This window comes from Felis catus, unplaced genomic scaffold (assembly GCF_018350175.1).
Source record: "Felis catus isolate Fca126 unplaced genomic scaffold, F.catus_Fca126_mat1.0 Un_scaffold_39, whole genome shotgun sequence".
Lineage (NCBI taxonomy): Eukaryota > Metazoa > Chordata > Mammalia > Carnivora > Felidae > Felis > Felis catus.
This window is the reverse complement of record NW_025408536.1, coordinates 126479-152979: the sequence shown is the minus strand read 5'-3', so window position 1 is coordinate 152979 and position 26501 is coordinate 126479. Positions and strand designations below refer to the sequence as shown.

At 41.6% G+C, this 26501-nt stretch overlaps 1 long non-coding RNA gene across 7 annotated transcripts in view; it reads left to right on the top strand.

The window, feature by feature from the left end:
• The window catches only part of LOC123383707, a 61673-nt gene that overhangs the window by 11072 nt on the left and 24100 nt on the right, over positions 1-26501 (top strand). For 5 of the 7 annotated variants that reach the window (XR_006593651.1, XR_006593645.1, XR_006593647.1 and 2 more), the window contains exons 3-4: positions 14489-14691; positions 23426-23543. This is a non-coding gene — a long non-coding RNA (uncharacterized LOC123383707). The remainder of the gene's footprint in view (positions 1-14488; positions 14692-23425; positions 23544-26501) is intronic. The other 2 variants (XR_006593650.1, XR_006593646.1) reach the window with 2 other exon arrangements.

The window sequence follows — 26501 nt, the reverse complement described above, 5'->3', positions numbered from 1 at the left end:
TGTATAGATTTTTCACCTATTTGGTTAGATTTATTCCTAGGTATTTTATGGGTTTTGGTGCAATTGTAAACGGGATCGATTCCCTGATTTCTCTTTCTGTTGCTTCATTCTTGGTTCATAGGAATGCAACTGATTTCTGTGCATTGATTTTATATCCTGCCCTTTTGGCTGAATTCATGTATTATTTCTAGCAGTTTTTTGTTGGACTATGGTGGGTTTTCCACATAGAGTTTCATGCCATGTATGAAGAGTGAAAGGTTGAGCTCCTCCTGGACGATTTGGATGCCTTTTATGTCTTTGTGTTGTATGATTGCTGAGGCTAAGACTTCCAATATTATGTTGAATACCAGTGGTGAGAGTGGACATCCTTGTCTTGTTCCTGACCTTAGGAGGAAAGCTCTCAGTTTTGCCCCTTTGAGGATATTAGCGTCGGGTCTTTCATATATGCCTTTTATGATCTCGAGGTATGATCCTTCTATCCCTACGTTCTTGAGGGTTTTTATCAAGAAAGGATGCTGTATTTTCTCAAATGCTTTCTCTGCATCTGTTGAGAGGATCATGTGGTTCTTGTCCTTTCTTTTATCGATGTAATAAGTCACATTGATTGTTTTGTGGATATTGAACCAGATTTGCATTCCAGGTATAAATCCCACTTGCTCGTGGTGAGTAACGTTTAAATGTTTTGTTGGACCTGGTTGGTTCATATCTTGTGGGGGATTTTTGTATCCATGTTCATCATGAAAATTTGTGTATACCTCTCCTTTTTAGTGGGTCTTTTTCTGGTTTTGGAATCAAGGTAATGCTGGGTTCAGAGAAAATGTTTGGCAGTTTTCCTTCCATTTCTTTTTTTGGGACAGCTTCAAGAGCATAGGTGTTAACTCTTCCTTAAATGTTTGGTAGAATTCCCCTGGAAAGCCATCTGGCCCTGGGCTCTTTTTCTTGGGAAATTTTTGATTACTGATTCAATGTCTTTACTGGTTATGGGTCTGTTCAAATTTTCTATTTCTTCCTGTTTCAGTTTTGTTAGTTTATATATTTTTAGGAATTTGTTTCTTCCAGATTGCCCATTTTATTGGCATATATTTGCTGATAATATTCTCTTATTATTTGTATTTCTGCTGTGTTGGTTGTGACCTCTCCTCTTTCATTCGTGATTTTATTTATTTGGGTCCTTTCCTTTTTCTTTTTGATCCAACTGGCTAGTGGTTTATCAATGTTATTAATTATTTCAAAGAACCATCTTCTGGTTTCATTGATCTTTTCTACTGTTTTGTGTGTGTGTGTGGGGGGGGGTTATTTGTTTTTTTTTTTTTTTCTGTGTGTGTTTTTGTTGTCGTTTTCAGTTTCGATGGCATTGATTTTTGCTGTAATCTTTGTCATTTCTTGTCATCTGCTGGTTTTGGTTTTATTTGTTGTTCTTTTTCCAGCTCTTTAAGGTATAAAGTTGGGCTGTGTATCTGAGACCTTCGTACCGCTTTTGGAAGGCCTGGATTGCTATAAATTTCCTCTTATGACTACCTTTGCTGAATCACAGAGGTTTTGGGGTGTGGTGTTATCCGTTTCATTGGCTTCCATGTACTTTTTAATTTTCTCTTTAACTTCTTGGTTCACCCATTCATTCCTTTTTTTTTATTTTATTTTTTATGTTTTAAAATTTACATCCAAATTAGTTAGCATATAGTGCAACAATGATTTCATGAGTAGATTCCTTAATGCCCCTTACCCATGTAGCCCAACTCCCTCCCACATCCCGTCCAGTAACCCTCTGTCTATTCTACAATGTTATGAGTCCATTCTGTTTTGACCTCTTACTGTTTTTATTTTCTTTTTGTTTCCCTTCCCTTATGTTCATATGTTTTGTCTCTAAAGTCCTCATGTGAGTGAAGTCATATGATTTTTGTCTTTCTCTGACTGACCAATTTCACTTAACATAATACACTACAGTTCTATCCACGTAGTTGCAAATGGCAAGATTTCAGTCTTTTGGAATGACAAGTAATACACCAGTGTGTGTGTGTGTGTGTGTGTGTGTGTGTGTGTGTGTGTGTATCTCTATATCTCTATATCTCTATCTCTATATCTATATCTGTATCTATACCACTTCTTCTTTATCCACTCATCCTTTGATGGACATTTGGGCTCTTTCCATACTTTGGCTATTGTTGATAGTCCTCCTATAATCATGGGGGTGGTGCATGTGTCCCTTCAAAACAGCATCCTTTGGATTTATCCTTTGGATAAATGCCTAGCAGTGTAATTGTTGGGTCGTACGGTAGTCTGTTTTTAGTTTTTTTGAGGAAACTCCATACTGTTTACAGAGTGGCTGCACCAGCTTGCATTCCAGCATTCATTCTTTAGTGGTATGTTATTTAGTCTCCACGTATTTGTTATCTTTCCAATTTTTTTCTAGTGGTTGATTTTGTGTTTCATAGCGTTGTGGTATGATAATATGCACGGTATGATCTTGAACTTTTTGTACTTGTTGAGGGCTGATTTGTTTCCAGTATGATATCTATTCTGCAGACATTCCATGTGTCCTGGAGAAGAATGTATATTTTGCTGCTTTAGGATGAAATGTTCTGAATATAACTTAAGTCCATCTGGTCCAGTGCCTCACTCAAATCCATTGTTTGTTTGTTGATTTTCTGTTTAAATGATCTTTCTGTTGTCATAATGGGGTGTTGAAGTCGCATACTATTATGGTTTTATTATCAATGAGCTTCTTTATATTTGTGATTAATTGATTTATATCTTTGGGTTCTTTCACATTGGGAGCATAAATGTTTACAATTGTTAAGTCTTCTTGGTGGATAGACCCCCTCAATTATGATACAACACATTTATTCATCTCTTGTTACAGTCTTTATTTTGAAGCCTAGATTGTCTCATATCAGTAAGGCTACTCTGTCTTTCTTTGGCGACCATTAGCATGATAGATGGTTCTGCATCCCCTTACTTTCAATCTGAAGGTGTCTTTAGGTCTAAAGGAAACAGTCTTTGGGTCTCTTGTAAACAGAATATAGATGGATCTTGTTTTTTTTTCCCCACTCTGCTACCCTGTGTCTTTTGATTGGAGCATCTATGCCATTGACGTTTAGAGTGAGTACTCAAAGATATGAGATTATTGCCATTATGTGTCTTGTACCATTGGATTTTGTGGTGGTGTTTTTTGTGCTACACAGTCTTTGGTACTATTGGTGTTTTTTCATTGTTTTTTTTTTTTTTCCATCTTTTCTCCCCTCAGAGAGTTCCTCTGAAAATTCCTTGAGGACTTGTTTAGTGGTCACGAACTCCTTTAAGTTTTATTTGTCTGGGAAACTTTTAATCTGTCCTTCTCTTTTGAACGACGGACGTGCTGGATAAGGAATTCTTGCCTGCATAGTTTTCTGATTCAGCACATTGAGTATATCTTGCCACTCCTTTCTGGCCTGCCAAGCCTCTGTGGGTAGGTCTGCTGCAAACCTGATCTTTGTTGTCGTCTCTTGTTGGTTAAGGACTTTTTTTCCCTTGCTGCATTCAGGATTCTTTCCTTGCCTGAGTATTTTGTGAATTTGAATATGATATTCCTTTTACTGGTGGGTTTTTGTTGACTCTTACTAGAGTCCTCTGTGCTTCCAGGACTTTAATGTCTGTGCCTTTACCCAGGTAAAAAAAATAAACATCCGCTATGATTTGCTGACTTAACACTTCTACCCCTTTGTCTCTCTCTTCATCTTCTGGGAGCCCTATGATTCTGATGTTGTCCTTTTTAATGAGACAGGGTTAGGTGTAGGTAGAGGGTTATGGTTAGGGTTAAGGTTAGGATTAGGTCCCAGGACGCTGCAGGCACTGAAACCCCAACACTGCACTTGTCTCCATGAAGGGCTGAGTGGAGTACACAAGGGAGTATGCCAGTCAGGATTAGTCTTTGGGTTCCAAGACCACACAACTCTATGGGACGTTCTTCGGGTAGGTCTCAGAAATACTCTCTTGTAGACACACTCGGACACATGTGTCTCTTGTAGACACACTTTGGAAATCACATGGTGATGTTTCAGGTTCCATGCGGAGTGTTTCTGCACCTATTTTCGAACCCGTGTGCGTGTTGTAGTCAGACTTTGGAATTGGGTTACATGGGGAGAGAGCCATAGCTACTGTTAGGGTTCGGACCAGGGACCTCGACAGGGCTGACTCAACACTAGTATCATGAATTCCATGGAGGACTGAGGTGACGGCACATGCACAGCTGTGGGCCTGCTGTAGAGTTAGTGTTATATATAGAGTTAGGTGCAGGTTGAGGGTTAGGGTTAGGATTACAGTTAGGGTTAGGATATGTCCCAGGAGACTCCAGGCACTGACCCCACATGAGAGCAACTGTTTCCCCGAAGAGCTGAGTGGAGTGCACAAGGGAGGATGCCGGTCAGGATTAGTCTTTGAGTTCCAAGGCCAGACAAACGTATGAGCCACCCTTCAGGGAGGTCTCAGGAATCCTCTTGGGCAGCTGCAGCCAGGCCTTTGAAAGGACATGGTGATGTTCCAGGTTTTTTGCTGAGTGATTCTGCACCACTTCATGCACCCAGACACGTGGTGTTTCAGACTTTGGTATTGGGTCCCCATGGGGAGAGACCTTAGCTAAATTTAGGGTTCGATCGAGTGACATCACCAGTGCTGAAGCGAATCCAGGCTTGTGATCTCCATGGAGGGTTGAGGTGAGGGCCCATGCGAAGGTGCAGGTCATGAGTAGGCTGTGAATTGAGATAGGGTTAGGGATCTGTTGAGAGTTCTGGCTAGTGTTAGGGTTAGGTTTAGTTCCCAGGAGGCTCCAAGCGCTGACCCCACAGCAGTACAGTTGTCTCCCTGAAGGGCTGAGTGGAGGGCACATTGGATCATGCTTGTCAGGATTAAGTTTTGGGTTCAAAGGCCAGACAACTGTATGGGCCACTGGTCGGGTAGGTCTCAAGAATTCTCAGGGGCAGCTACAGCTCGGGCTTGGAAACAACACAGTGATGTTCCAGGTTTTGTGCTGAGTGATCCTGCACCGCTTCATGACCCCAGGCGTGTGGGGTTGTCAGACTTTCGTATTGGGAACCCATGGGGAGAGAGCCTTAGCTAGGGTTAGGGTTCGGTACAGGGAGGTCGCCAGGGCTGAAGCGATACCATTCTCGTGAATTCCGTGGAGGGCTGAAATGTGGGCACATGGGCGGTGGTGGGTCTGGTTTAGAGTTAGTGTGAGAGATCATGTTAGGTTTAGGTGTAGCATTAGGTTTACGGTTCTGTTTATGTTTGAGATTAGTTCCCAGGAGGTTGTAGACCCTGAACCTACAACAGTGCGGTTGTCTCCCCGAAGGGCTGACTGGAGTGCACAAGGGAGGGTACTGGTCAGCATTAGTCTTTGCATTCCACGGCCCTACACCTATATCCTCACTCTTCGGTAGGCCTCGGGAATCCTCCTGTGCATCTGAAGCCCTGCTTTGGAAATGACATGGTGATGTTCCACGTTTCACACAGAATTATCCTGCACCGCTTCTCAACCCTTTGTGCCTGCTCTTGTCAGACTGGAAATTCGGTCTCCATATGGAGAAAGCCTTAGCTACAGATAGGGTTTTGGCCAGGGAAATCTCCAGGGCCGAAGTGACACCAGCCCTGTGATCTCCCTGTATCGATGATATGAGGGCACATGCATTGTGAGTCAGGTGTAGGGTGAGTGTTAAAGATGAGGTGAGGTTTAGGTTCACATGTATACTGTGGGTCACTGTTAAGATTAGGGCTGGGTCACAGGAGGCTCCTAGCACTATACCCCCAGTAGGGTCATTGTCACCCCACAAGGCTGAGTAGAGGGTTCTAAGGAGGGTCCCAGTCAGGCTGAGTTTTGGGTTCCAGTGCCAGTCCTTGGTTAGACCTCAAGAAGTCTCCTGTGGATCTCCTTCTGGTCTTTGGAAATGACATGGTGATGTTCCAGGTTCCATGCCGCGTAATTCTCCTCTGCTTCTGGGCCCCATGTCCGTCATGTCCTCAGACTTAGGATTTGGATCCCCATTAGGAGAAAGCTTTTACCAAGGTTAAGGTTTGTTCCATGGATGTTGCCGGGGCCGAAGCGACACCAGTGCCATGATCATTCTGGAGGGCTGAATGAGGGTCCATGTGCGGGTGCAGGTCATGTGTAGGGTTAGGTTTAGAATCGGGGTGAGGTTTAGTTTCAGCGGTATGTGAGTGTCACAGTTAAGGTTAGGGTTAGGTTCCAGGAAGCTCCAAGCACTGAACCTCTGCAGGGTAGTGGTCTCCCCAGAGGATTGTGTGTGGGTCTCATCGGAACGGGCTGTTCAGGCTTAGTCTTTGTGTTCCAGGGCCAGCCTCGTGTGTGTGCCATCTTCAGTTGGGCCTCATCAACCCCCTTGTGCTGCTCCATGCGGGCATTGGAAATGTCATGATGATGTTCGATGTTCCATGTGGAGTAATTCTGCACTGATTTGGGCCATTTGTTTGTGGTGTTCTCAGAGATAGGAATTGGGTCCCCATCTAGAAAGATCCTTAACTATGGTTAATGTTCTGACCAGGGACTTCACCAGTGTGGATGTGACACCATTCCTGTGTGCCGTGTGCGTTGGGTTAGGGTTTGGGATTGGGTTTGGTGTTAGGGGTTATTGTTAGGGGTTAGAGTTAGGTTTATGCATTAGGGTTATCTTTAGGGTTATGGTTAGTGTTTAGTGTTATGGTTAAGTGTTAGGTTTGGAGTTAGAGTTAGGTTTAGGCATTAGGTTTGGGCTTGGGTTAGCCTTAAGTTTAGGGTTATGGTTTGGGTTTGAGAGTTAGGGTAATGGTTAGATGGTGGGGTTAGGGTTAGTTGATAGCATTAGTGTTAGGGTTTGTGTTAGGTTCAGGGATAAGGTGAGGTCTAGGTATGACTTGGGTTCGGGTTATGGGTGTTGGGATTGGATTAAGGGTTAGCCTTAGTGTTAGTGTTAGAGTCTTATGGTGAGGATTAGGGTTAGTTTTAAGTTTTGTAATTTTAGGATTAGCGGGTTGAGTTAGAGCATTAGGGTTAGGGTTTTATCGTTTGATTTATAGAGTTACGGTTAGAGATTTAGGGTCAAGGTTATGGTTAGTTCGGGTTATGTTTACTTTGTCGGTTCGGTAAGGTTAGTGTTGGGTTTAGGCGTAGGGATAGGGGCTTGGTTTTATTAGGTTTATGGTTAGTGTTATCTGTTAGATTTAGGTTTTGGGATTTTGGTTAGTGTTAGTTTTAGGGATAGGACATAAAGTAGGTCATGCTTGCACTCCCACTTGGGGCGGGGAGATGTTCATGTGTGCACACAGCCCTCCATCCAGGAGGGATTGCGTTCATTTTTTTCGTCCCTGTCTTTCTGCACTGGAGGTTGTTTTCACCTCGCCCCATTCGAGCTTGTCTCTGGACTGTTTCACACTGTCACCCTGCCCTCTCTCCGTATGATAGGAATTCACGTACTGCCTCATCCGTGTTTGATTAATGGGGTGCATAGTTTTAATCTCTATATCATTTATTTCTTCTGATTTTAATTGTTTTGTTCATTCTGCTGATTGGGAGTTTTGTTTGTTGTCCTTTGTCTGGCTTTTATACTTATAAGGTTATGGAGTTTACTTCAGTGTTTTGTTGTTGTTTTTTTTTTTTACCCCCCTGAGGCAGACTTGTATTGCTATAAACTTCCCTGTTAGAACCATTTTTCCTGCTTACAGAAGTTTTGATTGTTGTGTTTTCATTTTCATTTCTTTCCATGTGTTTTGGATTTTCTCTTTGATTTGTTGGTGAGCTATTGATTTTTCATAAGCATGTTATTTAACTTCCATGATTTTGTGCCTTTTCCAGATTTTTTTTCTTGTTGTAGACTTCTACTTTCATAACATTATGGTCTGAAAAGACACATGGTATGGCTTCGATCGGTTTGATTTTGTTTTGGCTTGTTTTATGACCTAATATTTTATCGAGTGTGGGGAATGCTCTATGTGCACGTGAAAAGAATGTGTATTGTGCTGTTTTAGGATGGAATGTCTAAAATATATCGGTTAAGTCCATCTGGTCTACTCTATCAGTCAAAGTCTCTACTTCCTTGTTGATTTTCTGATGGAACTATCTCTCCATTGATGTCATTGAATTCTTTACTTTTGGACTGTTTTGTGTATTTGGATGCTCTCAGGTTGAGTGCATATATGTCTACGATTGTTCTATCTTTTTGTGGATTGCATCTTTTATTATTATAGTGTCCTTCTTTGTCTCTTGTTACCGTTGTCTTTTTAAATCTATTTTGTCTGATAAAGGTATTGCTACTGCAGATTTCTTATGATACTTTAGTTCTATAGTTAGTCTCTTGTAGGTAGAAGATAGATGGGTCCTATATATGTACTCATTCTATCACCCAGTGCCTTTTATTATGAATACAGAGAGCACAGGCATGGGAGGGCGGGGTAGGGGGAATGAGGGAAGAGAGAGACAAAGAGAGAGAGGGGGAGAGAGAGAATGAGAATGAGAATGAGAATGAGAATGAATCCTCACCAAATTCCATGCTCAGTACAGAGCCCATTTGGGGCTCAATCCCATGATCCTGGGATCATAGCCTGAGCCGAAATCAAGAGTCCAAATCTCAAGCGATTGAGCCATCCAGGTGCCCCTATCTGTCCCCCAGTGCCTTTGATTTGAGCATTTATTCTGTTTCTATTCAAAGTAATTGATAGACATGTACTTGTCCTATTATTACTTGATGTTGGTTATTTCTGAATTTTTACGATCCTTTGTTATCTTTCTCTGTTTTTGATTTGCTGGGTTTCTTCACAATTTCACAGTTGAAATTGTTTGTCTTTATACTCTGCATATGTATTAGTAGTGTTTGATTTGTGGGTATTATTAGGTTTGTACCTAACCACCTCTGCATATAGGAGTCTATAATAAGTTGATAGTTGTTTAAGTTTGAACCAGTTCTTTACTCCTCTCCTCCCCGTGTTGTAGATATGTAGTGTCATATTTCAAAACCTTTCACATCGCGAATACTTTGGCTGATGTTTTACTGATATACTCATTTTTATTGCTTTTGCATTTCGCACTTTAATATTGTCACTTTAGGTGTTTCTTTTCCACTTAAAGAGTCCGCTTTAACATTTCTTGCAGGGGTGGTTTGTTGGTTGTGAACTCGCTTAGTATTTATTTGGGAACCTCTTGTTCTCTCCTTTCATCTGAATGATAGTTTGCTGGATAGACTCTCTTTGGCTGCAGATGTTTTCCATTCGGCACCTTTACCAAACCATGCTGCTCACTTACGGTTTCAAAGTTTCTTCTGAAATACATCCAGTGATAACTTTATGGGGTTTCCCTTGTAGGTAACTGTCAACTTATGTTTTCCTGCTGTGAAAATTTTTTCTTTATCACGATATTTTGGGTTTTAATTACTATAGGACTTGGTGTGGATCTGCTTCTTTTGAATATACTGGGGGTTCTTTGTGCCTCCTGCTCTGGATCTGTTTCCTTCCCCACATTAGAGAAGTTTTCATTTATTGTGTCTTCAAATAAATTTTCGGATTCGATTTCTCAGAGTTCTGAGAATGAGAAGTAGGACAGAAAAGACCTATTGAAGGTTCTCTGATGAGTCACTGGATTTGCATGCATGGAGGATAGATTTGAGACTCAAATGAACAACCTACCTTTAACTTCTAAGGACTAGAAGGAAACAACAATCTATGCCCAGTGTTCTCAAAAGGGAGAAATTAATCCATATGAGAGTGGAAACCAAGGAAACTGAGACCATGAAATCAATAGAAAATATGAAGACCAACAGTGGGTTTTCAGAAGAATGAAACAAAATTGTCAGGAGTATACATAGGCTATGCTAAGACAGAGAGAGGACCAAATTCAAGAGAATTATAAATAAAAGAGAGGACATTACGCCTTATACCAAAGAAACATAAAGCAGACAAAGTGGCGACTATGGCTAAATTAGATGCCAGAAAACTACCTACCTAGAAGAAATGGACAGGTTCTTAGAAACACACAACCTAGATTGTGTCAGGAAGATATAGACGGTGTGCACAGACTCATTAAAGGAAGACTGTATCAATACAAGAAGATAACCAATGTAAGTAAAATGAATCAGTAATCGAAGTTCTGCCAAGGAAGAAAACCCCAGGACCAGGTGGATTCATTGGTGAACTTAACCAAACGTTTGTAGAAGAACTAAGAGCAGTCATCTCACTGATTCAAAAAGAATGAACACCACCAACTCATTTCATGAGACTGGAATTACCCTGGTAGGAAGCCAGAAAAGGATACTACCTGAACAGAAATCTATAGGCTAGTATCCCCGTGATGAATATAGATGAATAATTCCCAGTAATATACAGGCAAACCAAATTCAGGATCACATGAAAAGGATCATTGACCGTGATGTATGGTTTTTCTCCTGTAAAGGCAGGATTTTTCAGAAATTCAAATCAATAAATGTGACCCCTCACATAACTGAGTGAAAGAAAAATCAACCAGAAACCAGACTCTTAACTATAAATAGCAAATGGAGGGTTACTATAAGGGAGATGGGCAGGGGCATGGGTTAAATGGGTGATGGGCTATGGAGGGTGCTGGCAGTGAGGATGACTGGGTGTTGTATGTAAGTGATGGATGACTACATTCTATACCTGAAATTAACATACACTGTATGTTAACCAATTAGAATTTAAATAAAAACTTGAAAAAATAAATACTAAAGAATTGCATGCATAAATTTAAATTAAACTAAATAAATACGTTTTAAAAAATAAAAAGAAAATAAATGTGATGATGTCAATTGACACAGAAAAAAAGTTCTGAGAAACTTTGGTATTGATTTGTGTTAAAAATGTCTTTAAAAATTCAGTGTAGAAGGAACATATTTCAACATAAGAAAGGGCATGTATGGGGCGCCTGGGTGGCGCAGTCGGTTAAGCGTCCGACTTCAGCCAGGTCACAATCTCGCGGTCCGCGAGTTCGAGCCCCGCGTCGGGCTCTGGGCTGATGGTTCGGAGCCTGGAGCCTGTTTCCGATTCTGTGACTCCCTCTCTCTCTGCCCCTCCCCCGTTCATGCTCTGTCTCTCTCTGTCCCAAAAATAAATAAACGTTGAAAAAAGAATTAAAAAAAAAAAAAAGAAAGGGCATGTATGTGAAGTCCACAGCCATTATCATACTCAATAGTGAAATTGTGAAAGTTTTTCCACTAAAATCAAGCCCAAGACAAGGATGTCTTAGATATGTGAAGGGGATTGGGTGATGCAGGCTTCCGGTTATGCAATGAATAAATCGCAGATAAAAGATATAGCATAGGGAACATAGAGAGTGGTACTGGAATAGTGATGCGTGGTGAGAGATGATAGCTACACCTGGGTTAGCCCAGGAGAATGTATACACTTGTCCAATCACTATGTTGTTCATCTGAAACTAATGTAACACAGTGTGTCAGCTATTCCCAAATAACATGTTTGTTTTAAATACGGTAAAGGAATGAAACAAAAAGTTTAATGTAAAAGAAACTGTTAATATCTAATGAAGAAATACAGTAAATTTCCAAAAGAGAAAGTCACCATATCAAATTCTGTAGCATTCCTATACACTAACCAAATTATCTAAGAAGGAAAGAAAACAATCCCATTTACAATAGCATCAAAAACAATAAAATTTATTGGAATAAATTTAGCCAAGGAAGTGAAAGATCTCTACAGAAAACGATAAAACGTGTGTGCAGAAATGGAAGAAATTCAATTTGCATGGAAGAAACAGAACACACAAGTCAGTGGAAAGCCACCCCATGTCCATCTGTAGGAGGAATTAATATAGATATAATGTCCATGCTACTCAAAGTCCTCTAGAGATTCAATGCAATCTCTATCAAGACTCCAATGTAATTTTTATGCAATTAGAAACACATATCCTCAAATGTATTTGGAACCACAAAAAGACCCAAAGTAGCCAATGCAAGAAAGGACAAAATAGGAGGCATCACACTTCTTGATTTCAAGCTTCATTCTAACACAAAGAAGTCCATTATGTCACTGGCATAAGCACACATACAAGACAATGGAACGGAAATTGAGAGCCCAAACTAAACCCATGCATGCACAGTCAACTACTATTTGACAAGGGAGTCAAAAATACACAGTGGAGTAGAGTAGTCTCTTGAATAACTGTTGCTGGGAAAATTGGATATTCACATGTCTAAGAATAAAGGTTAGCACCGTATGTTACACCACTCCCTAAAGAGTGAAAGGAAGAAGCATAGAGAGATGTGGTTAGAGAGAAACAGTGACAAAGAGGAAGTACAAAGAGGAAGGTAGACACCTGCTGGAGGTATGTGGACGGCGTTAGATGCATCGGGGGAGAGGGGTTGTATGAGGTGGCTCTGAGTGCTGGGGCAGAAAGGGCTTGTATCATGGGCATCAGAGTTCCATGACCCCAAGACTCCAACATCCCTATGTCCAAGCTCTGCAGAAGCCGTTGGAATTGAACAGATGGGTATCCCTCATTTCTTCTGGAATTGTGAGGCTCAGCCTCATGTTCTGTCATGGAGAGGGATGTCTTGAGGCAGACTGTGCTGCTCTTTGGCAGGTAAACTCCAAGCCTTCCCTGTGGGGAGGTGTCGTGGGGCCATCTCCCTCACTGCCCCAGGCCCTGTTGGATTTCCCCTCTCCCCCACCAGCTGGTCTTCCTCAAGTTGTGAGCCCAGGCATCAGGCATCATGTTGCCCCCAGGTCCTGAAGTCTGTACTAGGTAGAGGTGGACGGCTGATATTGATAAAAAAAAAATTGACAATAAGGTCCATATCCTCCCTCTGCGACTAGCAGTGTGCATCCCAATCGTGGGTTGCTATCCTCCTGTCCACAACTAATCTGAGGATTCCAGAAGGTAGGTGAACACTGTAAAACACTCTAGTCTTCTCTTACATCAAATTCAAAGACACTTTCTTGTCCCAGCTTTCTTTTAATGGTGAAGAGATGGCAATTAGTAATTGAAGGCATAACGGTCCTATAGGATATTTACCTATATGACTAGTGGACATTATTTCATCCATCCGTGTCCCTAAAGCACGTTTCATTGGAAGTATTAGCCAAGTATACATACTGTAAATTCACAACTGATTCATAGCTCCCTGTAAGTTTCATTCTGACCTTGTCACATATGTGCCATCAAAGATATTATTAGTGACTTTTCAGATAAGCTCTCCACATCAAGATGGTGATGTTAGAGAATCTGGTATAAATGGAATTTCACAGGTTCCAAATTAGGAATGATTTTTCATTTTTAATGTTTCTTTTTTCTTTTTTGAGAGAGCCCGAGCTGGGGAGGGGGGAGAGAGTGGGAGATACTGAATCTGAGGCAGGCTCGAGGCTCTGAGCTCTCAGGACAGAGCCTGACACGGGGCTCAAACTCATGGACAGCAAGATCACGACTTGCGTCAAAGTCGGACGCTTAACCAACTAGGCCACCCAAGCGCCCCAGGAATGATAGTTTATTGGCAAAGAAGGAGAAATTAAAGATAGTGTAAAGGATGTCTATTTTTAATTGAAATATTGTTCACACATTTGTTGTATGAGTTTTAGGCATACATTGTAGTCATTCCATATGTCTATAAATTATATTGTACTTAAGCACAAGTGTAGCTATCCTGTGAAAGCATGCAACAGTATTATTACAGGATTGACTCCATTCCATTGGCTGTCCCTTGTATCCCTAGGACTGATTCATTCCATAGCTGTCGCCGGTATCTCTCTCAAAGGTGTTCATTCTTTATCTAACCTAAGTATTTTGGTGGTAAACACAATTTCCACTTGCTTAACAAGTGTAAATTGGCGGCCTATTTTTATGTGAACATTGCTTAAAGCATTACAACTGATGTCATTACGTCAATAAATTTGGTTTTAGTTTTCACTCACAAGAAAGGAGAAGGAAAAGATTTCTTTGTGTCCCAGGCCTTGTCATTAAAACCTTTCCCAATGTGGAGAACAGGTTTAGTTGCCCAGAGCACCTTCAGTGTCTCAGCTGAGCGACCAGGGCCTTCCACATTGCAAGAATGCCCGTGATGGCCAGCAGAGAGAGCTCGAGCACCACAGACCCGGACGGGCGGGTTCCTCTGCCCAGGCAGTGATGGCCAGCAGAGGGCGCACCATCGGCTTTTCTGACCCAGGGCACCTGAGAGCAGGAAGAGCTTTGATTGCTCCCAGAGGACTCAGGGCCTCTGCCGCTGCCTCAGTACAGAGAGCAGAGCTGCATTTCCAGCAGGTTGTGCTGCCCGCCCCAGGGGAGATCTTGGGAGCTTTGTAGCAACTTGGCATCTCCTGAGTCGCCAGAGAGAATTTGCCTTATTGTACTGAGTGCTGAGGAGTGGGCGCTGGGTGGCTTCCCTGGGCAAGCTGGTTGCTGAGCTGCCCAGGCCCTTGCATTTTCTGAGCTGTTCCCGTGTTTCATTCCTCCCCTTCCCGGACAGTATTTGAACAAGATGTATTTTACTAAAGGTCTCGTGGATTGCAGGGTCCCACGACATCACCTCATCGATGCAGTCGATGGTTTGTTCCAGATTCAGGCTAGTTTCCGGGAAGAAACCCTGACAGAAATTCAGAAGAACGGGAGCTGCATTCCGTTAGGACATGAATACATGAAATTCTCTTCCTGGGAACTCCTAGAAGTATGAGCTAGGACCCATTTTCCAAGTTCTGCTGAAACCAGTGACCGAGGTAAAGGCACAAACTGTCCCCCACATCATACATGCTTTTTCAAAAATTTCATGGTTATTTTTCGAACCTAGTGAAGTGATTGCAAACTACAGAAAACCTGGTAGATACCTGTCATTGACGTACGTTATCTTTAATTTAAATTGCAGTGAGTAAAGATACAGTGTAGTGTTAGTTTCAGGTGTAAAATATAGAGCAACCCCTCCACACGTCATCCGGTGCTCATCCCAGGTGCACTTCTTAATCCCCAGCAGCTCTTTCACCCATTCCCCACCTTGCTCTGGAAGCCCTCAGTTTGTTTCCTAGTTAAAAGTCTGTTTGTCACTGTCTCCTCCCCGCCCCCCCCCCCCGCTTTGTTTTGTTTTATATCCATGTGTTAGTGAAATCATCTGGTATTTGTCTTTGTCTGAAAGGCTTATTTCACCCAGGATAACATTCTCTCGCTCCATCCAGCTCATGGCAAATGACAAGATTTCATGCTTTTACGGCCTAATAATATTACATTCCATATACCACATCTCAATTTATTCATCAGTTGATGGATGCTTGGATAGTTTCTGTAATTTGGCTGTTGTAGGAAATGCTGCTGTAAGCATCACGGTGCATGTATCCCTTTGAAGATTTTGTATTCTTTGTGGAAATACCTTCGAGTGAAATTGCTGGATCGTAAGGTACTTCTATTTCCAGTTTTTTTTTTTTTTTTGAGAAATCTCCATGACGTTTTCTAGACTGGTTGCACCCGTTTGCCTTCTTACCCACAGTGCAAGAGGGTTATGCTTTCCCACATCCTTGGCAACACCTGTTGTTTCATCCTTCATTGATTTTAGTATTGTGACAGATGTGATGTGTTCTCTCATTGTACTTTTGAATTGTATTTCCCTGAAGATCAGTATTGTTGAGCATTTTTTCATGTGTCTCTTGGCCTGTATATGTCTTCCTTCAGGAAATGTCCATTCGTGTCTTCTGCCCATTTTTAATCAGATTTCTCATTTTTTGGATGCCGTATAACTGTATATATTTTGGACGGTAACCCTTTATCCGATGTCATTTGCAATATCATTCTGTTGATGTTTTAGTTTTGTTGATTATTTCCTTGGTGATTGAAGGTTTTAGTTTTTATGAAGTCTCATTATTTTTGCTTGTGTTTCCCTTACCTCTAGAAATATATCTACAAAGACGTTTGTACAGGCAATGTCAAATAAGATACTACCCGTGTTATCCTCTGGGATTTTTATGGTTTCAGGTTTTACATATAGGTCTTTATCCATGTTGGATTTATTTTTGTGTATGTTGTAAGAAAGTGGTCCATTGTTTTTGTTTTGTTTTGCAGGTTGCTGTCCAGTTTTTCCAAAACCATATGTTGAGGAGCCTTTTTTTAAATTTATTAATTTATTTTTGAGAGAGAGAGAGAGAGAGAGAGAGAGAGAGAGAGAGAGAAGAGAATGCAGAAGAGGGGCAGAGAGAAATGGGGAGAGAGAATTCCACGCATGGTCTGCACTGCCCTGAGATCATAACCTGAGCTGAATTCACAATCACACACTTTGTTGACTGAGTCACCCATGTGTCCCCAGACTATCTTTCTTTCCATTGGATATTCTTCCCTGCTTTGTTGAAAATTAATTGACCATATAGGTGTGCGTTCATTTCTGGATTTCCATTCTATTCATCTCTGCCTCTGTGTGTTGTTGTTGTTGTTGTTGTTGTTGTTGTTGTTGTTGTCGTTTTGCCAGTACCATACTGTTCTGATCAGTACAGCTATGTAATATAACCTAAAGTCTGGAATTGTGATGTGTTCAGCTTGGCTTTTCTTCTTCAATTTTGTTTTGGCTGTTTGGGGACTTTTGTCATTCCATACACATTTTGAGATTATTTGTTCTTGTTCTGTGACAAATGTTTTTGTTAGTGTGATAGGGATTTCATTATATGTGTAGATTGTCTTGAGCAGTGTAGACATTTTAACAGTATTTTGTGCTTCCCACCCATGAACATGAAATGTATTTCCATTTCTTTGTGTCCTCTTCCATTTCTTTCATCAGTGTTTCACGGCCTTTAGAGTACAGGTCTTTCACCTCTTTGGTTAGGTTTATTCCTGGTTTCTTGTGGTATTTGTGAGCCTTTCAATGGGACTGATCCCTTACTTTCTCTCTCTGTTAATTCATGATTTGTGTTAGAAATTCAATACATCTATGTACCTTGATTTCTGTAGATTGTGACTTGTCGAATTCATATATCAATTCTAGCAGTTTTTAAGGGAGTCTTTCATGTTTTTTATACAACACATCATGTCAGCTCCAAATAGCGAAAGTGCTACTTCTTCCTTGCCGATTTGGATGCCTCTTATTTCTTTGTGTTGTCTGAGTGCTGTGGTTAGGGTTTCCCGTACTATGCGGGATAACAGTGGTGAGAGGGGTCATTCCTATCTTGTCCCTGACCTTGGAGGAAAAACTTTCAATTTTACCCCATTGAGGATGAGATGAGCTGTGGGTTTTTCATAGATGACCTTCATTATGTGCAGGTAGGTTGAGTCTCAATGTACTTTGCTGAGGGGTTTTATCATGAATGGATGTGACGTTTTGTCAAATAGTTTTCCTGCATCTGTTGAAAGCATCATATTGTTCTTATCCTTTCTTTTATTATTGTGGTGCAACATGTTGATTGATCTGTGAATGTGGAACCACCCTTGCAGCCCAGGAATATATCCCACTTGATTATGGTAAACGATTCTATTAGTGTATTGTTGACTTTAATTTGAAGGTATTTTAATAAGAATTTCTGCATACATAGTCATCAGGCTATTGGTCTGCAGTTTTATTTAACATTTTTAAAAACATTTTTAGATGTTTATTTCTTTCCTTAGAGTACATAAAAGTGAGGGTGGGGCACAGAGATAGGGAGAGAGAGAATCCTGGCCATGCTCCACACCGTAATGGCAGGGTCCAACGTGGGACTTGAACGCACGCACCACAAGATAATGTCCTCATCCGAAATTAAGAGTTAGACAGTAAACCGACCGAGCCACACAGGGGCCCTGGCAGTTTTCGGTTTTAGTGGAGGCTTTATCTGGTTTTGGTATCAGGGTAATGATGGCCTCATAAGATGAATTCGTAAGTTTTCCTTCTTTTTTTATTTTTTTGTAATAATTCGAGGAGAATACATATCATGTCTTTCTTAAATGGATGGTAGAATTCATCAGTTAAACAATCTGGGCCAGAACTCTTGTGTTGGGGGAGATTTTTTTTATTACTGATTTGATTTCTTTCTGTTTTCAGATTTTACGTATCTTCCTGTTTCAGTTTTGGTAGTTTGTGTGTTTCTAGGAATTTGTCTAGGAATGTTCTCAGAGTGTCCAATTTGTTGCATATAGTTGTTCATAATATTATCTTCTAACTGCATTTTTGTGGTGTTGACTGTTATTTCTCCTTTCTTATTTGTGATTTTATGAGTCCTTTCTCTCTTCTTACTGAAAAGTCTGCCTAGAAGGTTTTCATGTTGATTACTGTTTTCAAAGAACCAGCCCCTGGTTTCCTTGATTTGGTCTAGTGTTTTTTTGGTTTGTATATCCCTTATTTCGGCCTTAATCGCTATTACTTCCTTCCTTCTGCTGTTCTTCTTCTGATTTGTGACCTAGAATGTGATCAATTATGGAGAATGTCCCATGTGCGCTTGAAAAGAATATGTACACTGCCATTTTAGTATGGAGTGTTCTGAATACATCTGTTAATCCCATCTGGTCCAGTGTGTCATTCAAAGCCATTGTTTCCTTGTTGATTTTCTGTTTACAGCTTCTGTCCATTGATGTGAGTGATGTGTTAAAGTCTTCTACTATCGTTATATTATAATAAATGAGTTCCTTAATGGTTGTTGTTAAATATTTTATATACTTGGTGATCGCATGTTGGGTGCATCAAAATTTACAATCATTGGATCTTCTTGTTTGGCTGTCCCCTTTAGTATGAGATAGTGTCCGTCTTTATCTCTTGTTATAGCTTTATTTATTTATTTATTTATTTATTTATTTATTTATTTATTTAAATTTAAGTCATAGTTGACATACAGTGCATTCTCGGATTCGGGAGTAGAATTTGGTGATTCATCCCTTACATACAACACCCAGTGCTCATCACAACAAGTTATCTCCTTAATACTCATCCCCCATCTAGCCCAGCACTGACCCATTTCCCTCCATCAACCTTCAGTTTTTTTCTCTAACAGTAAGAGGCTCATGTGGTTTGTTACCACTCTTCTCGTTTCCTGCCCCCTTCCCATGTTTTCATCTGTTTTGTTTCTTCAATTCCACATGAGTGAAATCATATATTTGTCTTTCTCTGTTTGACATACTTCACTTAACATAATACATCCTAGCTCCATCCACATCATTGCAAATGGAAAGATTTCATTCTTCTGGAAGTTGAGTTATATTTCATTGTATATACATATGTATGTATATATGAATGTACACATATGTACATATGTACATATGCGTATACACACACACACACACACACACACCCCACAACTTCTTTATGCCTTCATCAGTTGATGGATACTTGGGCTTTCTCTATACTTTGGCTACTGTTGATAATGCTGCTATAAATACTGGGTTCACGAAATGTCACCCAAATGTATTTACCCAAAGGGTACCAAAATAGAGTCTCTTGCATTGAATGTGTCGATTGCTTTGGGTAGTATTGACATTTTAACAATATGTTTCTTCTCATTCATGAACATGGAATGTTTTTCCATTACTTTGTGTTTCTTCCATTTCTTTCAAAGACGTTGTATGGTTTGTTCCTTTATTTTTTTGTTTGTTTATTTTTGAGAGAGAGAAAGAAAGAAAGAGCACATGAGCAGGGGTGGGGCAGAAAGAGAGAGAGAGGAGACACAGACTTTGAAGCAGGCTCCAGGCTCCGAGCTGTCAGCATAGTGCCCATCACGGGACTCAGACCCACAAATGCGGGATCATGTCCTGAACCGAAGTCAGCACTTAACCGACGGAGCCACCCAGGCGCCCCTCTATTCTTTTAAGTGTACTGATCTTTTACCTCTTTGGTTATGTTTAGCCCTGGGTGTTTGATGGTTGTAAACACCCATCAAACAGGTGTTTGTTTGTGCAGGTGTAAAGTACATCAATCCTTGATTTCTCTCTGCTGACTCATTATTGCTGTATAGAAATGCAGTCAACTTCTGTATATTGATTTTATATCCTGAGACTTTCCTGAATTCCAGTATCAGTCCTAACAGTTTTTCCATGGAGTCTTTTGGATCTCCTTGGAAATTATCATGTCTGCAAAGAGGGAAAGTTTGACCCTCCTTGCCAATTTGGACACCTTGTATTTCTTTTTGTTGTCTGCTTGCTGAGGTTAGGACTTCCAACAGTTTGTGCAATAACAGTGGTGAGAGTGGACATCCCAGTCGTGTTCCTGACCTTAGGGGGAAAGCTCTCTGTTTTTCCTCATTCAAGTTGATATCAGCTGTGGGACTTTCGTATCTGGACATACTGATATTCAGACAAGATCTTTCTATCCTTCGTTTCACGAGTGCTTTTTTTTTTTTCATCAAGAAAGGATGCTGCATTTTGTCAAATGCCCTTTCTGCACCTATTGAGAGGATCATATGGTTGTTATCCTTTCTTTTATCAGTGTGATGTATCACATCAGTTTATTTGCAGATATTGAATTGGTGGTGCATCCCAGGAATAAAATCCACCTCATTGTGGTGAAAAATTATTTGTATATATTGTTGGATCCGGTTCGCTAATTTTTGTTGAGAATTTTTGCATCCAGGTTCATCAGGGAAATTGGTCTGTAGTTTTCCTTTCTGGTGGGGTCTTTGTCCAGTTTGGACTCAAGGCCAAGCTGGCCTCATAGAATGAGTTTGGAAGTGTTCCTTCCATGTCTCTGGCCATGACCTTATCTTGTTCTTTCATTTGGGATGCATTCTTCTCTTGGCATTTTGGCTGAGTATTTGCCTTCTCTGTGTTACAAAAGCTCATTATGTTAGCTGCCTGTGAGATGGATGGCTTTATGAAGAGGAGGTCATCTAGTGTCCAGCGGTTGACACATCAGGGAGTGTCTGTGGTGTGTGTTGCATACACTGTTTTGTGTTCTGGCTGCACTATCCTTCAGGCCAGTTGTATGGACAATGTATGGTCCTTGGCCAGGATGTGCTGAGTTTTATCTAGGTGGTCAGCTCTGATCTGCTTCTTAAATGAGACTTGAAATGACTGCCACTCGAAGTGAAGCTCTGCAGAACTGTCTGGTCAAGAGAGGTGGTGTGGTCATGGGCTTCCGATGGTCTTCTGGGGAAGGGGACACCTCCATTGGGACTGAGGCAAGCCTGATTGACCTAGAAGGCCAGTCTCACCAGAGCACAGGAATGTGGAGTTGGTGTAAGCTTCTTAGGCAGCCAGTGTGGGGATGACATTGTTTCCAGCAGATGGCTCTGTGTCTATGCTGTGGGGAAGAGGAGGAAAATGGTCCCACACACCTCCTCTGTCCTAGCTCCTTTGTCCCCTTGTTGTGAACACTGCCTCTCAGGGATGCTCTCCATGATAGTGTATAATCTCCCCACTGTGTGCACCAGGCGATGTACAGGTCACTGTTTCCATGCCATCTGCCTGTAAGTAGTTTGCTGCCCTCTCTGAAGGATTAGGCCAGTGTCCTCAGGGCTGTATCCCAGCCAAGGCTTCTAACCTTTGAAACTCCACATTCTCGGGGTGCCTGGATCACTTGGTTAAGTGTCCGAGTCTTGATCCTGGTTCAGATCATGACCTCGTGGTCATGGGCTTCTCTCTCTCCCTCTATTACTGCCCCTCCCTTGCATGTGCTCTCTTTCTCTCTCTCTCTCAAAATAAATAAACTTAAATTTAGTGGCATGGAATACCTTATTTAGGCAAGATTTCCTCCCTGAGGGAATGGCAGTTGTCTATCAGTTAAATTTCCAGCACTGACTAGGAATTTCATTGCTGACTGGTTAAAGGTTACATTCCTACAGGAATGAATTTAGCGTTAGTGACATGGGGCCTTAATGTAAGTAACTCCATGATGGTCCTGTGAGTTTTCTTTACATTCCACACCCATATTTTTGCACATCATTTTTTTAATTAAAATCATAGCCCTAAATAATATTTTAGTCATCTACTGCCGGCCCGATGATCATATCCTGTAAAACTGTGACCATCTCCTAATCATAGATGAAGATCCACTCTGTGGCTCTAAGGCTTTTGTGACTCTAAATTACATTGATGTATGTTACTAAGATCTTTGTGAGTCTAGGTTACTGCTGGCCTTCTGAAGTCTTTGACCAAGGGACACCCAGCCAGATTGCTGAGCCATCACTTAGGCACAGAAGCACCCTTGCCCCTTCACCTCTTCCTAAAGCTTTGTCTTTCCCTCTGGTACTTCTGGGTCTTACCCTTTTGCAGATCACGTGCTGTGATGGACATCCCCTCATGAAAACCTGTCAAAGTGGATGAGAGAAACCTGCTTCTCTGTGATGTTTCAGAAATGTAAATCAATAAATATGACCCCTCACATAATTGAATGAAAGAAAAACCATCCAGAAACCAGACTCAACTATAAATAGCAAACGGAGGATTACTAGAAGGGAGGTGGGCAGGGGCATGGGTTAAATGGGTGTTCATCTAAGGAGGGCGCTAGTAGTGAGGAACACTGGATTTTGTATGTAAGTGATGGATGACTACATTTGATACCTGAAACTAACATTACACTGTCTGTTAACCAACTGGAATTTAAATAAAAACTTGAAAAAATATATACTAAAGAAATACATAAATAAATTTAAAGTAAACAAAATAAATATATTTTTTAAAATGTTCTTAATGTTTATTTATTTTTGACAGAGAGAGAGGGGGAGAGAGATAGAGAGAGAGAGAGACAGAGTGGGCATGATCAGGGGAGGGACAGAGAGAGTGTGAGACACAGAATCCAAAGCTGGCTCCATCTGAGCTGTCAGCACAGAGCCTATGCGGGGCTCAAACCCATAGACCGTGAGATCCTGACGTGAATCAAAGTTGGACGCTCAACCAGCTGAGCCACCCAGGCGCCCCATACATTTTCAAAATTAAAAAGAAAACTGCTGTGACTATGTCAATAGACACAGAAAAAAAAGTTCTGAGAAAATTTGGTATCCATTTGTGCTAAAAAAACTCTTTAAAAATTCCCCGTAGATGGAACATATCTCAACATAAGAAAGGCCATGTAACACGTTGTGTCTTTTACTTGTTATGTGTTTAGAGGAGATGCAGTGATGGCACCACAGGGCTTTCAGGTCAGCCTGAGTGAGGACATTGTAATGTTCTTCAAGTTTCTCAGGACATGCATGAAATGGGCAGTCATTTCCACATAGTGAGATGGGCAACACGTGTCTCTGATAGAGAAGGAAAGAGGCCTTATACATGCTGACAGACATAGCATTCCCTAAGATGTAGCTTGTACAGAGACCATGTGCTGGGCTCTCTGAGGGATGAAACACACCCCTAACATACTTTCTAGCGAGTTGAGACCTGAGCTGTTCACAGCTGCTTGATTAGTCATAAAAACACCTGAACCAGGGCCCTGTAAACCTTCCTCAAGGGACAGGATCAGATCTCCCTCTTGTCCTCAAGGGTCACCCCAGGCACGTGGAAAACACTCTGTCCCTGGTAAGGGACCCGAGAGTGTAAATGAGTTGAATATAATGAAACATGTGGCGGATGGTTTGTTTTTCTTCCACACAGTCTATGCAAGTCAGAATCAACCTCCAACCGCCTCCATCCTTTATGAGACCTAAGACGTGATGCAGCTCCAATGGGAAATATCAGTTGTGTCTCTACCAAGGATGCAGAAAAAGACAAGGTAAATTCTGTTGCCAGTTTCAGTTACAATACTTTCTGGAATCTTTTATATGGCCTTGTCTGTTTTTTGTTTTTGTTTTTGTTTTTGTTTTTGTTTTTTGTTTGTTGTTGGGTTTTTGTTTTTGTTTTTGTTTTGTCCTCTGGTGTCTTTACTGTTTGATTTACGTCCTCACAAGCCTCCAGGCTTCTTCAATGTAACATCATCATGTTAGCTAGTGCCTCCGGACGCCACAAGTGCATAGAGGCTGAGGACCACGTGGCTCTCACTTAGTGTTTGTGGAAATAACTTGAGGAGGATGACACTTCCCTGCACCCTCAAGTCTTCTGGAGCGTCTAACTCCTTCCACACCTTTTTACACGGGATTATCCTGATTATTTTCATTTTTTCCTATTTCAGTGTAGGCCATGAATGTGTTCAGAATGTCTGCTATGAGCCTCATGACTGGAATTGATAAAAACTCTTTCCAACATTATATTGTGTGGTTTGTGCAGTGCTGAGCGTTCTTAGAAAAATTTCAGAATTCATTACTGGTCCTTCTGTGTTGGTAAATGTATGATAGAGAATTTCTCCAGTTGTCCCCTAGGTGGAAATACTCTGAATTTTCAGAAGTGGCACATGTAATAAAAAATGTACGTGGAACTGCAGAGAATCAGTGATTACCTGCAGGGCCAATACCTCAGAGTTCTCCAGTTGTGTTTATAGGAGTAGGTTCTCTTGTGTCCCGGGAGCAGTTGTAATTGGTACTTTGTCTCATGATACCTTATGGGAGTTTTTCACCTGAAATTGAGACATGTTTGTGTTCATTCTTTTATGTAGAATTTCTACCTCCCTTTTACAATGGCACAAAATAGTTCTGCAACTCATATTGTATTTAAAAGCTGAATTACCTGTGAATTAAGATAAAGATACTTGAGACCAATGAATATGCACAGGTAATGTGTTTCCCTCAGAAAACTCATATCCAGGCCCCAATGCTGGACTCCAGGAATCCCCATCTCCTCAGAGGTCTGTGGCCTTGCACAGATGTGTTTGTAAGGGAGGGAAGCAGAGTGAGGACAGGTATGGGATCAAAGGTAGAGCTTTGACCTTGGGGTGGCCCTGGATCTCTGTGTGGTTCTGGTCATTTCTTTCATTCCTTCATGTTCTGTCTGTTCTCAATGTGCAAAGAAAAAGTCTGCAGGTCTGGTGGAAGAGGACACCAGAGGGATCCTGGACACAGATGCCTGCCTCTCTGGAATACGTTCCTTTATTAGACTGGCATTAGTGCCATCAGTCTTCTAGAACAGGACTCGTTGGCTTTCTGCATTTTTAAACATGGGCAGTGACGTGTGGCGACAGTCGTTTTCCCTTGTGGCATCTGGTACTTTCAGGCTATAGGTGGGACCTCATGGAAGGGTAGTTTTCTGACACTGATTCTCTGTTCTACTAGAACCCATGAATGAGCAAGGGGCCAGGTGCTGACACCTGCTTCATCGTGTTTCAGCTACTGTGGGTGTTCTGCTTCTGTCTGTCACACCAACACACCTGTCACTTCTGTTCTGTAGGTCCCTATGGATGCAAGAGGACCTCCTTCTTTCCCAGGTCCACCCTGCACAGATACAATTTATCACTGTTCATGGGCTCTATGGGCTACCTCCAGCTCCTTGATGGTGGGACAGCACCCACCACCTCCACCTCAACTATTTGTGAGATGAACTGTGCCGTATTAGTTGACATGTTCAACATGTTCAGCTTCTATGTTGTTGAGTCTTTGAGAAGACGTAGAGATGGCCTCACACGCTTTGTAATGCAAGGGTGCTGCTGGATGAGGACACTGTTAAGATTCCTCAAGTTTCTCAGGACATACATATGTTGGGCTGTGTCATTTCCATTACTGAGCTGGGCTGCATATATCCTTTGTGGAGAAGGAAAGAGTCTTTTAATAGAAAAGCAGGCATATCAGTTCTGCAGATGTTCCCAGCACACAATCCATATCCCTGGCTCTGTGAGAGATGAGGCAAACCCTTACCATCAGGGGCTTCAACTGTCCTAATGGAGAGAGAGTCACATGTGTTAAATTACATGGACCTTCTGGTCTACAATAATGGCAGCTCCAGTAATGGGTCCTCAAGTACAAGAGACGGAGACATGAAACTCATGGAAATGAATTGGAGACTGTGCATGAGAAGGGAGAGCTGAGACGGTACAGAGAGGAGGGTGTTGGACTCAGTGAGATGGAGTTGGAGGCCATTTGTGGCAGGGCCCACAACCTGGGCAGGGATTGTGAGCGCAGAGTGGCATCCACACAGAGCTGCTGTATGGGTTCAAGGATAGTTCATGCAGGTATCATCTCTGAAATGTCATTGTGGCCAAAGTGCACCTAGTTCATTATCTAAATAAAGACTATTGTTTCTCTTGGAGATTCTCCTTAAGGTCCTGGATCCTTGTGAAAGAATGCTCTGGAGATTTGTAGTTTTCCTTGGTTCTTATGGGATGCTTGTCTGCCTAAGTTCGCGTGCCTCTCTGTGACTAAATGTGATGAAAGGTTGTAGATTAGCTGTGTGGCTTCCTTGGCCTTCAGCCTGAATCACACTCTTAGCAGGGAAATCAGGGTTGACCAGGAAACGCCCCTGCTGGAATCTTGTCACCGCACCCCTGAACCTACTGTCATTATCCTGCATGAAGGTGTACATCTCTGAAACTTCCCTCACAATTTCCAGAGGCACTGCCTGTGATCCTGCTGTCTCAGCCCTAATGCCAGCTCTCAGTGGGGCCATCTCAGAGCCTCAGCATTGTAATCTGAGAAGCAGGAACAATGTTGGTCTCTGAGGTCAGTGCGATGAAGAGGTGGTTAAGCACATAAGGAATTTGTAAAATGTATGGGATGAGTGGGCATTCACCCTTCTCAGGGTGGAAATGAATGTATCTGCACACAGAAGATCATCAACAGATGTTCATTCAGTTTCATGAAACTAAGGG